This window comes from Penaeus vannamei, chromosome 12 (genome assembly GCF_042767895.1).
Source record: "Penaeus vannamei isolate JL-2024 chromosome 12, ASM4276789v1, whole genome shotgun sequence".
In the NCBI taxonomy this organism is placed as follows: domain Eukaryota; kingdom Metazoa; phylum Arthropoda; class Malacostraca; order Decapoda; family Penaeidae; genus Penaeus; species Penaeus vannamei.
The window spans coordinates 27,558,261-27,573,260 of record NC_091560.1 but is presented as its reverse complement, the minus strand read 5'-3'; the positions used below and the strand labels follow the sequence as shown (position 1 = coordinate 27,573,260).

Genomic DNA, 15,000 nt, shown 5'->3' with positions numbered 1-15,000 from the left:
CACACACACACACACACACACACACACACACACACACACACACACACACATACACACACGCACACACATACACACACGCACACACACACACACACACACACATGCACATACACACACACACACACGCACACACACACACACACACACACACACGCACACACACACACACACACACACACACACACACACACACACACACACACACACACACACACACACACACACACACACACACACACACACACACACACACACACACACACACACACACACACACACACACACACACACACACACACACATATATATATATATATATATATATATATATATATATATATATATATATATGAGTATACATACATACGAATACATTTACATATATATATATGAGTATACATACATACGAATACATTTACATATATATACACAAACACATATATACATATATATATGTATATACATATATATAATGCGTATATATATATATATATATATATATATATATATATATATATATATATATATATATATATATATATATATATTTACACACACACACACACACACACACACACACACACACACACACACACACACACACACACACACACACACACACACACACACACACACATATATATATATATATTTATATATATATATATATATATGTATACATATATTCATATATATATGTATACATATATTCATATATATAAATATACATGTACACAAATACAGATACATGCATACGTACATATATATATGTCTGTGTGTGTGTATGTGTGTGCACTTATGTATATGCGTCTGTGTGTGTAAACCTGAATCAGTTTCTTAGTGTATGTGCATGTTGGCGGAAACATAAAAACGACTATAGGGCACGTTTGAAATGCGAAAATCTTTATTAAGAGCGACCTTCCGTGACTTTCGCCGCAGGTAATTAACAGCATTAGCTATATGTTGTGAAGTCTGAGGGACATAAAATCGTGAAATAAGAAAATAGAGTAGATCTTGTCTGGGCTCAACCGACGTATTCTTGATGTCTCTGACGTCACAAGGAATGTCAGGGTCAAGCAACTTCCAGTCTTGTGGTTAGCGGTGTACACTGCATTCACATATTAACCATTTACGATCTTGGGGATGAATTCAGACGGTTGCCTCTGCAATGCTGAATATGTGTATGTGGTGCTTAATCGTGTTTGATAGGTAGTGTGTGTGTGTGGTAGACACTTATATTATACGAGGAAGACCGATATTGCATGTTACTAAGTGGTGTATTATAATCAAACATAAAATGGTCTGTTTTACGGGCGTTTAAAAATATACGACTGTTTATATTCCGAAATGTGATTTCGCCCTGACATTAGCATACAGGATGCGATATTTTGGCCTGTAATTCCGGCCTTTTCGCGTCCTATAAAGTTTGCTAACCAGGCCAGTACTACATCAAAATTCCTCCGTGTTCACTATCTTCTCATGATCCGTCGACGCAGACGCAAGTAATCTTTGATATACCTGAATATTAACAAGGTAGATATATGGCAACACTTGCGTAATCTAAGAGCAATCCAGTCGAGAGAGAGAAAAAAGATGCATAGCTTGGTTACCCTGATTATCGAAGGGCTCAAAGATGCCACGGATCAGTGCACATCCCTTCCCCAGTTGACACCCGAGGAACAGGTATTTTCCATGGAAGAATGTGTGTAGCCATGGAAATAAAACGATGTCCGGAATATATGTTATTTTTATCTTTATTCCTTGCCGGGCCATTTTGTATTCCGATGAGTGAGGTGTGTCGGTTGCACACGAAACGAGAAGGTTGTTTTGCAGGCTGTAAGACACACGGGGTGATGTGCTTCATTATGAATACTAATTTTGTGTTTTTGCGATCACCTTAGGAATGATAAAGGTATCAATGCTAATTATACACTCAATGTGGACCTGAGAGTAACTGGGATGCATACAGTATTTACAGAATACAAATTTGTAAAATACTCCAAACAAAAGGACGAAAGAAAAAGCGAAAAACAAGGGTAATCTAGACGGCTTACAGCTCTCTTGGCGCGCAACACCGAACAAAAGGCTCAAGAAACCGTAGGGCGTTATGTGAGCGAGTTCCAGCAACTGCATTACACAACTCACTCCATCAGCGAAGGGTGTAAAAGGTTGTAGTCTACGAAGGGTTCCCCGCGAAGGCAACACACTCATATACACACATACACACTCACACGGCCGGCGCAGCATGCCCATCTCCACGCACCTCCCCCGTTCTCCCTCCCCTTCCCGCCCTCCCACAGTCCGCCACCACCACCTTCTCTCTCATTACTGTGTCCGTCGTCATAGTGTGTGGGTCGCGCTTCCATCGCCCTCTCTCGGATTTATATATGTCCCATATTTCCCATTCAACCTTTCACGGCCAACGCTGCTCTTGTAGGTGAGTGTTGCAGTGGTGTGTGTACATCGGGATGTAATATTACTTGCATGGGAAATGTGAATATCGGAAGGCTTTTCGGCGATCGGTTGATGTTGATATGGTGTCGCGGTATTCTGATGTTTAGAACAGTTCATTGTGAAGGTTTTATGTTCTGCACATAATGGAGGTACGGAATGAGCTTCCAAGGACACGTGTGTATGAACCTTTCTGCTCAGCCCGACTGGTCTACGCGCCGGGCCGATCGTAATGTGTCTGACCCCGCTATTGTGGACATGGTTTAGCTTTTTGAGATATGACATGGTGCGCGCGTATTGGGAGGAGCCAAGGCACACTTGCAAAAGAAAAAAATCACCCATTAGGAGGTGTATTTACCACTGTTACAAAGGAACAGTTGTGAATATATCATCAAGGATCTGATGTTGAGTACAAGGCGGTGTTGCCACTATTTTACGTTCGCTGGTTTATTCAGTGTTACCAACTTCTTCGCAGGTAGTAATCGTTACCAGACGCACAGGTGGATAATATATCTGCTTTGTCGAAGTGTGTGTGTATGTATATAGTGCTCAGTGAATCATCAGCAAAGGTTATAGGGCTATTTTATTTTACTTCGGTAAGGGTTGTCTGCCGTTGCGGTTCGTGCCATAAAACCGACGCGGGTGTTTGAAGTTCCAACAAAAATGACAGGCGCTTCCAGGTGGCGTGTGGGAGTTGGCCACATTGTCCTGAGGTCGGCTGGTCGGCCTTGTTATGGTGAAGTTTGCTGGTCATGCGGTCTGGCATAAATGGCTCTCATGGATCACATTTTTAAGTTTTTTTATGCCTACGTGTGTGTGAGAGGAACATAATATGCACACTTGAAAGTCCATCGAGTTTGTAACGCAGATCGCAAGACGACGTCAAGAATAGTTCTTATGTACACAGTAGATAACACAGTATTACCTAGGGTATTTAAGTAGGAATGCGGGGTTGACGGGGTGAGAGAGCGGAGGTTGTGGTGGCTGCAGAAATATGTGTGTATGTGTGTGCGTGTGTGTGTGTGTGTGTGTGTGTGTGTGTGTGTGTGTGTGTGTGTGTGTGTGTGTGTGTGTGTAGCGCGCAGGTGTGTGCATATGCTTAATATTTTTAATGCTAAGACTTTTTCGTTTTCGGTATTTCCCTCATAAACATTTCCAGATTATAGAAAGTATCTACGATAATATTTTGAAGGTGCGGTTGTTTATTCATTCATTTTAGTATCACAGTAAAAGTCATCGTTAGTGACCATTGCATAGTTGTTCATTCCTTTCAAAGAACCTTTGGAAGTGTATTAATTGTTCTTGTGTTGTCTTAATCCAAACGGCAAACAAAGGCGGTCATGCTAGTACGTAGGTGTTATCAGAATGCAAACGTCATTCTTTAGTAATTGGTTAAATAATTGTCAGAACGTGCGCGCACGTCTGCATACATGCGCAGCCTTTTAGGTTTTCAGAGATGTGTAAGAATAATGTCTGTTTTATGTGCACAGACCGGCAGACGCATGGAAACAAAGCCAGACGCAGACGCAAGAATTCGCGCTCACATGGACGCAAAGATTTACGCACATCCATGTATGTACACGCACAGCACACACACAGTACTGTACTAGCCTGAGGCAAACCTGAGCTCTATTATATCCGAACCTCTCCGAGTGTGAGGGGGCGTTTTGCTAGGAGCGCACTCGCACAAACTAGCTGGAACATGGATGGAGCACGTCTGTTGAACTAAAGGACTGCATGGGCATGAACATATTACTTGGGGCGCATTTCCTTGTAGATTATTCATGTGAGAACATGTTGCCTACACTGTAAGCCCGTTGAATCATGTTCTGCAGGGATTTTATATGCTAAGGAAGTGATGTTGGAACATTACTGTCGCACAGCAATATTGGGAATATGATATCGGGATGAATCTTGGGAGTTTGACAACAAGAGAGCTTGAGTACAAAAGCAGAAACCACGAGCCGTCATGGACACTGGTGGACTGACCGCTTTTAAGTCATTTTCCTGAATCCGACAAAGCGACCGAGGGTCAAAGGTCAGGTGTAAGAGAGACAGTGACAAATGCAAATGTGGACGTCAGGAGCTGAAGGCAGGAGCGACAGGTGCTCGCCTGGTGCTTCAAGGTCGCAGCTGCGTCAAGGTCACGCCCAAACAGCGCCAATAAGCAAAAAGTTAAATGCAAAGTTGCTTGAGCGGACGCGCTTAGAGGCCGCTTTGCCTTGTAGTCGCTGTACCTGTCGCTGCTATGTCTGCAGTCGCTATTTTCTGCGGCCGCTGTGTTGCGCGGACGATGCAGAAAGGATGTCTCTTGACAGGTCACGGTCGCTGTGAAAAGATGTGGTGCAGGACACTTGGAAGATCACGACTGCATGATACTGGAAGGTTATAACTTTGGAAGGTCGCGGTTGAATGACTTTAGCAGGTCACGGCTGCAGGAAGGTCACGTTAGTGCTTTTAATGGTATGAGAGTCTGCCAGTCCCTCATCTCTTTCCAACACACCTCCCCCCTCTCTCTCTCTCTTTCTCTTTCCCTCTCTCTTCATCTGTACCTCTCCCTATCCCCTTCCCTTCCCCTCCCCTCTCCTTCTCTTTTCTTTTCCTTTTCTCTCCTTTCTGGATTCCTTTTCTTTTTTCCTTTCCTTCATTCTAGTTTCTACCCTTCCCCATAATCTCTTGCCACTATCTCTCTTCATCGTTGCTGTCTCCTCCCAGCGGCGAGGATGCCCGAGAAGCGTAGTGGGAAGCCGTAGGCGTAGGCTGCACGGAGACTTGGCTTCAGCAAACACGCCCGAGACTCGTCCTCGTCCATTCCCCTTTCCTCCCACCTCCCCTATCCCCCCTACAGCCACTCCCCCCGTAGTGCTCGTAAGTGCTGACTCACACCCACTGCTGAGCCACAGTGCTGAAGGACCCTAAACCACTCCCGATTCCTTGGTTCCAGGATTTGAGATTGCGGCCTAAATGTAGCTGTTGCGTTTGTGTATATTTTGTCTGTCTTGCCTCGATATCACTGGAAGAATGTAAATATGTGTGTATATACATATGTATATGCATACGTACACACACACACACACAAAACACACAAAATAACACACACGTGTATGTATATATATATATATATATATATATATATATATATATATATATATATATATGTATATATTTGTGTGTATATATATATATATATATATATATAGATAGATAGATAGATAGATAGATATCATGTAGACAATATTTTCAAGACCGTTCTGAATTATCCACAATTACGCATATTTGTAACTAAAACGCTGCACCATCTCTGACACTCGGCCTTTGCTTGGAAGCCATAGCCAGCTGTAAATGTAAGCGAAAAAAGAAAAGTGTATACATAAAAATATACTACTAGGCTACATATATGTATGTGTCTAGTTATCTATGTGTATATATATGTGTGTGCGTGTGGGTGTGGGTGTGAGCGCGTGTGCCTGTGTGTGATTTCAGGTAAAACTAATCTCAAATGTTTCATAATGTTGCATATATGAATAGTAACCGATCATTTTTGCTGGTTACGCCTTGAATCGACACAGAGCAACACTCAGGCCATAGGTCAATAACAATCAGTGCATATAGGTCAAGCATAGCTATGAATCTGCAACATGCTCCTATTTATTCTTGGATTGTGGATCTAGGTACGTATGTCTGCCAGTAGTTATTCATTTGTTTATTATTTCCCTTTATCAATGAATGTGAACAGTTTAATCAACGTGAGTGCAGTCACAATGGATTTTTTTTAGATTTGCCGTACAGGCTGTATGAGCTGGATTCTCCATTTACGTACATCAGCCATGGTAGCGTGGAAGAATTCCATAATATATTAATATACATGCTTTGTATTTAGAACAGTCAGCGATGGGTTAGTAACTGTTCGATCAGATATTTTGGAATCAGGTTCGGAAAATATTAACGGCAAAATTCTGCAATCGGCACCTCAAGAGCGTCGAGTACCCACCGCGTTTAGAAGTGTAATCTGTACTGTTCGAGAACAATTGTTCTTCCGTAGGTTTTCGAATTCGTAAGATCAATAGCTTAGAGCAACTCTATAGCTCCATTTTCATAAAATAATCATGTGCGTAGAATGGCCGGTATAAGGAGGTTATTATGGACGATCAGCAGAAACATTGTTTGGGGAGGTTAGAGTTAAACAACCCCGTTACAGTGACGTGGGTGGAGGCAAGGACTAGGTAGCAACACTTCTTCCAGCCGTTCTTGCAGTAGTCTTTATCACTTATTGGTTTATCTAAATAATTGAATGAATGTGAACTGCATATGTTTGTTATTTACACCGAGCACCACATGTATTTGACTAAGAACAGGAGAATGTAAGGAGTTTTAAAATTATGAAACGGGCGACTTGATTTTGACATTTATTATGAAGGTAAGTTTTTAAAAGCAACAGGGAACTCTTGTGCTTATGCATACTCAAGTACATATATGCATGCATACATACTTGTGTGTGTGTGTCTGTGTGTGTTCATACTTTCAGGTCCACGGCTTTTGACAAATGAGTACCTTCCTATTATCTACTGCATCCTTAAAACAGGATGAAGTGCACTCCAGGATTAGGCTATAACTTATATGTACTGGAACCAAATTAAAATACAGCTTTGCATATGATTAAAATTTATGACCAACATAAAAAGCTTGTCTTTAAAATTACTTTAAAGCTATCCGTAGTTTATATGATCGCGTGGTGGATTTCTGATGGCAAAATAATGGAAGATCTGACCTTGAATCTAGATTTTCGGCATTGATAAAACCCAAGCAAATAGCAAAGAAAGCGTTATACACATCACCCACTCGCAGTGTCCAAGAAGCAAACTATTTCTAGCATATTTTTGACAAGTGTTTCTCTCTGGCTGCATTGCACGATTGCCCTTCTTGCCTCTGCCTCACCCCCTTCCCAAATGCGCTGGGGGAGGGGAAGGGCAAGGAAGGGGGGTAAGGATTGTACTTGGCTCGCCACCCGCTCTCCACGCTCTCCCTCCTCTCTATCCCACATTACATACCCTCTTTTAAACGTCAATTAGTTTGCGTCCAGCCTTAGGTCGGTGCACTTAGCGTCGTTTTTTGTCGGGGAACTAGCGAGGGGGTCTTTCCATGGAGGGCAAGACGGCAGTTGCATGTCGCGAGACTGAAAGTTATTACTGTTGTTATTATTATTTGTAGGGACAGCGTTAGGTAAGTTGTAGGGACGGCCCCAAGATCCTTGCGTCCTTGTGGGTCGGGTCAGGGGAAGGTAGAGGGAGACACCTGGATAGGGGGAGGCTGATGGAGAGCGGGGCGGAGGGGTGGGGAGGGAAGGGAAGGGAAGGGAAGGGAAGGGGCTGGAAGGGAAGGAAAGGAAATGAAAGAGAAGAGAGAGAAGGTGGTGGATAAGTGGAAGAGGGGGATAGGAGGTGCTGAGCAAAGTAGGTGGTGGTAACCTGAAAATGATGGTGATTGTTATGATCGGGATGGCGTCTGCGGCAGTCATTGCGGGGAAGGAAGGCCGGGAAAGTGGAGTCGGAGGGCTGGGACGCGAGGATACTGGTGCTTGTAAGGAATGGCGATTGAGGGAGTTGATGGAGGAGATGATGTAATCGTTGGGGATAATGGCGTGTGAGCGTTGGAGTTGATTAGGGGGGCGAGGACGGCGGTGGTTTTGGGCGATGGCGGCGCTCTTCTGAAGAAGGACGGGGCGGCGGGAACAGGACGTGCGGAGGGAGGATTTTAGAAATGCAACAGTTTTGGTGTTCGCAGCAGTGCCAGGTAGGATTACCTTGCAGATAACCTTACAAACAAGGCGCAGCTATAGGAAAGGCGCGGCGAGGGAGGAGGGATAGTATATTCCTTAGGAGGGGGAGGGGAGAGATGGAGGTTGGGATAATGCATCGCGGCGGCGGGGACGGAGATGCAGGGTGGGGTTGCAGAGGTTGGGAGGTGGGGTGGAGGTCGCAACAGACAGCGTGGTGGCGGGGTGTGAGCGGAGGGCGGGGGAGTGGTGCCGACGGAGAATGGGGTTCAGGAGGTTGGGGGAGGCCGGGCAGACAGCGTGGTGGCGGGTGAGGGGAGGGGGAGGAAGGGGGACGGAATACCTGACTGCGCGGGCCAGAATTCTCTCTCGAAGTGATGTTGCTGCGGCAGTTTGTGTTGTTGGCAAAGGTGCGGCATCCACAGTGTTGCCAGCAGTGGAAAGAGTTAGAGGAGAGGGAGGGAGAAGGAGGAAGAAGGAGATTAAGAAAAAGAATAAGAAAGAGAAGAAAAAAGGGAGGAGGTAGAGGAGGAAGAGGGAGAGGAGAAGTAGGAGCTGGAGCTGAAAGAGGAGGGGGTAGAGGGGGAGAAGGAGGAGGAGAGTTCTCCAAGGAGAGTGGGAAAGGGTGAGGGGTGACAGCGTTAGAATGAGCGTACTGGGGTTCATAAAAGTAGTTGGGAAAGCAGTTCTGGTGTGCATTAGGGTTAGAAAAAGGTGTCAAGTGAATGGGAAGAGCAGTGATTTCGGGTGCCTAGTCGGTCCGCAGTTGTTCTGAATGACCGGTAATATGTCAGGATTAGTTGAACGGTTAGCAGTAGTCGGTGTCTGGTAGTTCTGTCGTATGTATTGGGTCTAACGGTTGTAATTGAATGAATCAAGTACAGGATAATCTAATCCGAGGCAATACGTTCCAGGTGCTGAACATTTACACTGTCTTGTTGCTTCACTGTGAATTGTTCATTTGTCATGATTTAACTTGCTTTATTGTTTCTGCATGCAACGAGTTCAGTGCATTTCGTTTTTCGCTGGATCTGTTATCTTGGGAATCTTGGGATGAATATGATGGACTTGTTTTGGAGTGAATAAGAGGCGAATGATGGAGACAATATGTAGTCGCATTTTCAAGGTTCTCTTCTCGCTCACATTCTTTGCCCTCCCCCCACCCTCTCTCTCTCTCTCTCTCTCTCTCTCTCTCTCTCTCTCTCTCTCTCTCTCTCTCTCTCTCTCTCTCTCTCTCTCTCCTCTCCCTCCTCTCTCTCTCTCTCTCTCTCTCTCTCTCTCTCTCTCTCTCTCTCTCTCTCTCTCTCTCTCTCTCTCTCTCCTCCTCCCTCTCCCTCTCCTCTCTCTCTCTCTCTCTCTCTCTCTCTCTCTCTCTCTCTGTCTCTCTCTCTCTCTCTCTCTCTCCCTCCCTCCCTCCCTCCCTCCCTCCCTCCCTCTCTCTCTCTCTCTCTCTCTCTCTCTCTCTCTGTATGTGTGTGTGTAAGTATCCTCCCACACACCCACCTGCTCCAACCCTCTCGCTGCCTTCGTAACCGCCGTCCACCCACCCTCCTCCTCCTCCCTCCCTCCCTCCCTCCTTTCTCTAGGCCTAGATCCTGCATAGTGTCGCCCGTGCTCGAAGAACGTCGCAGTGGCTGAGTGGGCGGGGCTGTGGGCGGGGCTGGCAAGAAGCACCCCCTCTTGAGCCAGTGATTGTGGGATCTTTGCTGGGATTATTGTTGCTGTTATGACCCGCTCACTTCTCTTGGGGCGCCACCCCGATCCCGTGGCAGTGATTGATGTCTGTCTGTGTATCAGTGACGATCTGAACTGTGATTGATCTCTATGCTTGACATTTTCGATTCCTGGTGCTGGTTCCTCCCACCTTTTTATTTACTTCCTTCATCCCCCTTTGTTTGTTTTTCCTTGTCTGTTTTATCCATATATGAGTTATTGCTCCTTTACTTTTCCTTACTTTCTGCATTCTCTTTCAGCCTTCCTTCCCTTTTCCTGATAGGATTCCCAGTCTACCCGTGGAATATATTTTTTTCATCTGGTGTTCTTGTTGTTACTGGGATGGTGGTTATTACCTATCATTATTACTCATATCTTTGTTATTGTTATCGTTGTTGACATTGTTGCTGCAATTGCTACCCATACTGTTTTCATCTTGTTATCATCATCATATAATTATAGGATAAATATTATTACCCTGATGTTGCTGCTACTATTGCTGTTTTTCATCACCCATGTTGTCGGAGGCCCATTCAGCCTCGCGTCGGTGTGTATCAGACGCCGGCGTAAACAACGGGAGGCGAAAGACTTGAGACATATCAGGTTGTGGCCATCCCTCACCGACCACTTGTCCACATCCTGTAGTGTGCACAGAGGCTGACTTAAGGCAACAAACAAGCTTATTTATTTACCTTGGAGCACCGAGCCGGACGCGGTTTCCTCAGCCTATTTATCAGATAACCAGAGAGTTGGGTCTGAAGACTGGGAGTACCCGGTGTATGGTGTGCGTGTTTATTTTCGGGTTGTGGAGTGTATGGCGAGTGGAGGAGAGGGTTTTAGTGGCGAGGGAATGACGATGAGTCAATAGCGGAGCGCGTGGGCCGGCCAGGACACCCCCAGCGTGGTGGTGGTGGCATCTAGCAACACTGCAACACAATTTCTTTGTTCAACCGACCGCCATTTACGCTGCCGTAGTGCTATCCCTGCAGACTTTCGGATCCTATCCAAGGGAACTGGAGTGTGGGAACTTGCTATTAATGCTGGAGAATTTCCTTTCGTGGAGACCCACAGGTGAGGTTGGAATGCACTGCTGCGGGAGTGTATTTCTCAGCGCTCGTAGCGTGCAGTTCGTGCGTGCGGGCGCCGCAGATCCAGACTCCTGTTTATTATGCTTGGAGTTGCTTGGCTGCATGATAGATTTCATTGGGCATTATCTCACTGGCATCTTGATATTCTCGTGATCATGAAACGCGAAGGGGATGGTGCACAGAGACGTTCGGCGAGTGCATCGGGCGAGTCGAGCAGCTGCGAGCGGGGAGGCTCGTGAGGGACACCGCTGCCAGCTCGCGGACGTCCTCGCCTTGATGGTGAGCGCGGTCGTTCTCTGGTCGGCCGTGCAAATTAGTCAACAAGGTTTCTGGCGCAACTTTTCCTCCCACGCGAAGTCCGAGGCCCCGCCATGGTTACCCCACCTGCAAGAAGCACATGCAAAGCAGCTCGCTCACGATGCGCCAAGAGGAAATGATAATTATCCAGCCTGCCGATTACCACAATTTCAGCCAAAGTGCGCTTGCCTATCATGACGCCCCTCGCTGCGAGGTGGGGCAAGTACTCTCCGACAACATGGATTAATTTCAGTCTTACTAACCCACTTGTTGCAATTGTTTCTGATCTTCTTCGCTCAACACACGTCTTTCGGACAGTTGCATTATCACAATTACGACCAGTGTAATCCATACTACCATTACTACAACTTTTTTAAGCTACTCTTCAGCGTTTTTGTGCTACTCTTTTGGCTTGAACTTGTTATTCCGTTGCAGCAACGTACAAACAGGGCTTTCATCGCATTAAGCGCATTCCTTCTGAATGGAGTCAGATGTCACTTGATGACATTTCTTCAAATTGCTGGAAGGTCGAGAGGCTAAGGGGGAAGAGAAAGAGAAAGAGAAGCAAGAGGAAGGTCGACAAATAGACAAGTCCATAGCCATATCTTTCTATCTATTGATCTTTCTCTGTCTGTCTGTTTATCTATCTATCTGTATCAATCTGTCTATCTATCTATCTATCTATATATGTTTAAAAGTATGTATAACACATACACACACAGCGAGACAAAGATAATAAGATGTGCGAAGATGTCCCACCAGACTGTCCTCTCCGCTGCCTTCGCGTCCACGAGAAGCTGGATGGGATGCAAGGCTCGGCATTCGAAAGGTGGATAATGTAATTCAGCGTCACCCAGCGGCCGGAGTGCGCTGCAACCGTCGCGAGCGGAGGGGCCCGGCGGTGATTGCGAGGGACACGATGACTCCGGGCGGGTTGAGATGTACTAAGTGTGCGTGTCTGTGTGTGTGTGTGCGCGCGTGTGCGTGCATGCGTGTGTGTGTGTGTGTGTGTGTGTGTGTGTGTGTGTGTGTGTGTGTGTGTGTGTGTGAGAATATACACATCTATAAAAGCACGAATAGCCTAAGGGTAGCAGCGATACTATTTTTTATGTCTGGTCGTTGTCATTTATCTATCAACTTTGTCACAGATAAAAATCCTTATTTATTTTTTTATCCATTGGATATTTTAAAAAACGAAATCCTTCAAATAGAACAATAAATGATCATCTATATCTCTGCTGGAATGTGCAGGATCAGGATTTCCAATTGATAAAACTTTATTTATGGAATAGTCGGCGCTTTATAAAACGATCGGTTCTAAAAATAGCATCTGAAAAAATAAGGGCATATAAACGCCCCCAAAATGTCCCTCTTTTGAAGGGCCGTTCGGGAACACTCCTCGGCCAGCGGGAACACGGTCAGGGCGATAGCGATAAAGTCGTGGGAAGCGCTAGGGGCGGAGAGGGGAGGGGTAAGGGGAAGGGGGAGGGGTCAAGGGGGGAAGGGGAGGGGACCTGGGACTCGCGTGGCCCAGGTCGGTCGCTCATGATGTGATGACCAGAGCGGAATGTACCCCAGGGCGTCAGGGGGTTGGGGTGGAGGTAGGGGTCAAAGTGAAGTGTATTGTGGTCTTCCCTCCCACCCACCTCCCCCTCGTGTCACACATCTCCGACAGGTAGTTTCGAGTGATGTGTGCCGATGATTGCGGTTTGTAGGGTACGTGCGTGCGTGCGTGTGTGTGTGTGTGTGTGTGTGTGTGTGTGTGTGTGTGTGTGTGTGTGTGTGTGTGTGTGTGTGTGTGTGTGTGTGTGTGTGTGTGTGTGTGTGTGTGCATGTTGCAAGTACTAATGCCGAGAACCAGAAAGTGTTTTAGGGGCGGCGTGTATCGAGCTCGAGGTGGGCGTTGTCCGGCGGCAAGGGTTTGGTGGGTGGTCGAAGGCGATGTGATGCGAGGAAGGGAGCCCGAGCTGCCCGCTGTGATGTGAGCGGCCGGGGGGGGGGGGGGCGCAGATCAGTCGATGCGACAGCGTTCCGGGAAGCCCAAAACTTGTCTTTGATCGCCTTTCTCTCCCTCTTCTCCCTCTATCCTTGCCTCTCCCTTGTTCTCCTCGTTCTCATCTCCCTTAGTCACCTCGATCTCCTTCCCCTTTATCTCGTCTCCCTCCTCCCCCTATTTCGCGCCTTTCCCCCCTCTTCTTATTCCTCTCCTCTGGCCTCTCACTTCGCCCCATTCTTTTCTCCCTCCCTCTCTCCCTCTCCGCCTCCCTTCCTCTCTTTTCCTCCTCTTCAAACTATCCCCTTTTCTCCTCGCCCTTCCCCCATTCTTCTCCCTTTCTTTAGGAAACTGTTTCCCGGCTTTGAAGGAAAGTCCGGCATCTGATTCCTTGATCTTTATTAAGATTAGGAAGACGGCCCTTAAAGAAAAAGTGGGGATTTTTTTTTTCGTTTTTCAGAAATGTATACTTCTTTAAAACATGGCGATGGCGGTGATTCGAAGGGTAAAAGTTATAGTGATGATGAATATAATGACTATGATGGTGATGAGGCTTACAGTGGAATCATTCAGTATTGTTGTTGTTATTGTTTTTATTAGCGTTGTTCTTCTTTTTATCATTATTGTTGTAAGAATTAAAATCCCACTGATGAGATTGGTGTTGAATCACGAACTTTCATATTCAAAATGAATTAGATAGGCTATACTAATGAATTATTGTTGCCAATTTGTCAATATCAATTCTAATACAAATGATAACATTAGTCAGGTATTGCCGTCACCACCTTGGGTTTTGGATTTGAAGGAAACCCCGAGAAAACCCAATTTTGACGCCTAATTTTGATAAGAGTAACATGACTTAACGGTGTTTATAAGGTTCAAGGGGTGGGTTGAATGCATTCCTCTGTTGAGTGTGCTGAAGATGCAGCCATAGAAACATTTTAAACTAATTCCTTTCCATTCTATAAATAAATAATAATGAACATATAAGAAAAAATTGTGATATTCTCTACTAACTTCATTCAGTTCTAAGATTGACTTTCATTTTACACCCCTTCTTTACTTACAGATAAATGATTATTAATCATTATTATGAACATAATAAAAACAAAAACAAATCACGTGACTGTGGACAAATAACTGTTTTGTGCTGCCCTTCTAACCTTCATGATCTTCCCTTCTTACACTTCACTTTGATATATTTTTATTCCCAATCCTATTCCTTGACGCAACTGGAATTGTCTCCTTCAGCCGACTCCATTGCTGTGCCCGCGTGCCAGAAGATAATAATCAAGCAACACTTACTAAAAAGGCTGGTGTTATGGCGTGAAGCATTGCCTCACTTTCGCCAACCTTTCTGTGTTCGGGGTGAGGCAACAACTCAGTCTTAGTTATCACATTTTAATTCATGGATTTCATAATTATGCAAGTTAATCATTTATATATTATTATTATACTTTATTAATTCTAACACTAAATTTTGCTATAAATTTTGCTATATTGATATGCTTTCAGAATAAGAATATATTAAGGAATGTTTAGCTGCCATACATCTTTAAAGGTTATAACCAATGCATCTTTTATATGCAGATTCAATATTGATCTCGACATTGTTATTTTTATAATTGTTATATTTATTGTTGTTTTTGTTTTAATTTTGTTATTATTGATATTGCTATTACTAA

At 45.0% G+C, this 15,000-nt stretch overlaps 1 protein-coding gene across 4 annotated transcripts in view; it reads left to right on the top strand.

The window, feature by feature from the left end:
* Window positions 1-15,000, top strand: part of cic (Putative transcription factor capicua) — a 175,661-nt gene that overhangs the window by 67,782 nt on the left and 92,879 nt on the right. The window contains exon 1 of one of the 4 annotated variants that reach the window (XM_070128084.1): window positions 2,327-2,437. The exons of 1 other annotated variant lie outside the window; for it this stretch is intronic. The gene's annotated coding sequence lies outside the window, so the exon portion shown is untranslated. Of the gene's footprint in view, window positions 1-2,326; window positions 2,438-10,701; window positions 11,009-15,000 lie in introns of those variants that run through there. 2 more of the 4 variants (XM_070128086.1, XM_070128087.1) reach the window with 2 other exon arrangements.